Raw genomic sequence first — 2,890 nt, forward strand, 5'->3', positions numbered from 1 at the left:
ATTATAGAGAACTTGTCATATCGTTTGTATAGAATATTCTATAGAATTTCTGAATATGCAAGATTAAACATGTTGATAGGACTATACTGGTCAGACACGAATGTGTCAATAAATGAAATTGAATTGAATGAAACAAAAAAAAGTTAAGATCATAGAAATTACATTAAATATGTGTATATAGAATGTTATAGAATCTTATAGAAACTAGTTCCTCTATAAAACAATTTTATAGAATATAATTTCTATAGAAATTGATTAATCTCTATAGAAGGTCTATATAGTTCTATAGATTTTTTTCTGTAAGGGTACTTTCTAAGCCTTTGAAACCTCTAAATTGTCATATTTTTGGGAGATTTTCCCTGCTTCCCTATTCTGCTGAAATAATTTAAAAAAAAATTAAATTATGAAAGTCCTGGCAGTATAATTAACATTACATAGCCAAAGTCCTAGGCCTATACTAAATCATGGTGTATAATAAAACATACAACTTTAAAACACAAGTTTAACAAGCTAACAATAACAGGTGTTGTCATTTAATCTGTTCAGCCAACCACAGATAATCTCAAATTACTTAATTTGATTGGTCACTTTCAATGTTTATCACTGAAGGCCATGGAAATTAACAAAGGTGCTTTTGAATGTTATCAGTTAACTGAAATTTGTTAGTGGTTTTAGAGCTCTTTTTCAGTGCACATTCATGATGCAGGCAGTTTAACCATATTTTCTGAAGTATTTCAGCAGTACTAATAGGTAAGAATTGTTTTTCTATTATTATTCATTTAATGTTGTTTAAATTGGCGCATTAGACTTAGTATAATGCACCTTTTAAGTCAAAAATTGGATTGGTTTGGATTAGATTAGATTGGATCTCTAGGCATAGGAGCCTAGCTAGGGGATAACAAGCATGCTATGACCTAGGCCTATTATTAAGAAAAGACAGAACTGAGGATATTCTAAGGAGGGCTAAGCTCAGTCTGCCCTATAATTTATTTAAGTATTGGAGGGTGGTAAATTGGGCCGTGTTCTCACTTATTTATTATTGTAAAATCCATGATATGATTTTTAAAATAATTTTTAGGGGTAGGCCTAGGCCTTTATAGGCTAGGCCTATATGCTACTCTTATTATTATCATTATTACCAAAACTCCCTCATATTTACAACAATTTGCATTGATCTGTTAAATGCTTCTATTTATGTGAACAAATTAAGATTTCTTTCGGTAATGTTGCAGAACAGAATAAACATTTTTTTTTTTTTTATCAATTTCCAATTCACGCAGTGGGTGAGCTAACTGGTCAAAAATAAAATTATATTTTTATTTTAAATCTTTATCTTCGTCGAACAGTGGGTTTGCAAAACAAAATATCAAAAAAGTATCGCCTAATCATTATATGTTGACTTTCTTTCAGAATTTGTTGGTAAAGGATTTTTTTTTCTTTAAGTGAAAACTCATGAAGTAAGAAGGTGTTAATGTTTGTTTAAAGCATTATTGCGGCAGTCGGAGAAACAGGAAATTGCCTGACTTTCAAAGGTGAATAATTTTTTTTTTTTTATTTTCAAGTTTTTAACACTTTAAATATAGGAACTCACTAGTACTAATGGTGGATGTTATCAACTAATCAATAATGTGTATGTAAGGCCTACTCCATAATGGATATTAACATATTGCACAATATTTTAATGTTTTTAAAACTTAAAAAAATGGATGGAACAACTAATTCACTAACTAATGATTAAGAAGTGTGCTAGTATCTTATTTCAGCTACCGTATATCATACTCTTATTTTAATACATTCATGTCGAAGGAAAATACAACATTTAAAATGTGGGTAGAACATTTTAAGACACATTTTTAATAAACGGCAAAATCTGCTTAATTATTATGATTTAAAATTTTAAAACAATTACAGCATTATTCATATTCCAACTGACAGTTCTTGTTTATTTTGCCTTGCCCCTCAATTTTTATTTTGACCTAGTGTATGTATTTCTATGATTTTTCATGACTCACTTTTTTTTTTTCAAAAAAAGGGTTTCAAAATGCACAGGACAACTGCATGTATCACTTTTCTCTGATTTAAAGAATTGTTTTGTTATATCTTTCAACATGTGAAGCAAGGGTGAAAATCTGAAGCCATCATGATTCAATATTTCAAACCTAGTTTGGTCACTCTGCAGAATTCACAATTTCATCTTTCAGCAAGATTTCCAATTTGCTTTGCTACCATTGGACAAGAAAAAGTACGGATATAGACAGTTCATACAGAAAATTGCTGGTTTATACACAACTGTAACGCGACAGATTTTTGAACAGGGTTTTGTATAGTAAACTCTAGTTGAGGCTTTAATATAAATTACAGAAAAAAAAAACTGATTTGAAAACTGTAAAGCATTTAGGTACCGCTGGAATTTGAAGGATGTGCATCAGTAAGGCTTAGGACGAACAATATTATGTGAAGGGGTATGCAAGTCATCGAGACCCTAGGGATTAATATCCCTACCCCATGATGCATAGTTGATGTTTTTAATTAAAGAAATCATGGTTTATATATCTTGAACTCAGTGTATTTTGTATGTCTGCAGGAGTTGTTTAAGCCATTATTATTTTTCCATTCAGTAGTCACTCCAGCTCGAAATCAAATGCATCAATCATTCAATACTGCTTGTGCATGCAAACAATATTGTGGCAGTGGAACCAGTGGATGACAACAACCAGCTAACCCATCAATAACAATTTACTAAGCAACCATTGCTTGCATTAACATTAACAAACAGTATATACTGTATTTACAAAAATAAGAAATTTATATGAATATGTTATAAATCATTATCTATAGCTTTCCTATAAAAATAACAACTAAAGCATTCACAGAGGATTCCTGCAAGACA

The 2,890-nt window shown here is 30.4% G+C and overlaps 1 long non-coding RNA gene across 1 annotated transcript; it reads left to right on the forward strand.

Annotated features, from left to right (window-relative positions):
• Positions 1–613: 613 nt before the first annotated feature.
• LOC117100628 lies at positions 614–2,547 on the forward strand. The gene is made up of 3 exons (XR_004444142.1): positions 614–750; positions 1,411–1,532; positions 2,033–2,547. It is a non-coding gene; the product is annotated as an uncharacterized LOC117100628 (long non-coding RNA).
• Positions 2,548–2,890: the final 343 nt, after the last annotated feature.

The sequence above is a fragment of the Anneissia japonica genome, unplaced genomic scaffold (assembly GCF_011630105.1).
Source record: "Anneissia japonica isolate Jap-2015-1 unplaced genomic scaffold, ASM1163010v1 scaffold287584_len476085_cov161, whole genome shotgun sequence".
Lineage (NCBI taxonomy): Eukaryota > Metazoa > Echinodermata > Crinoidea > Comatulida > Comatulidae > Anneissia > Anneissia japonica.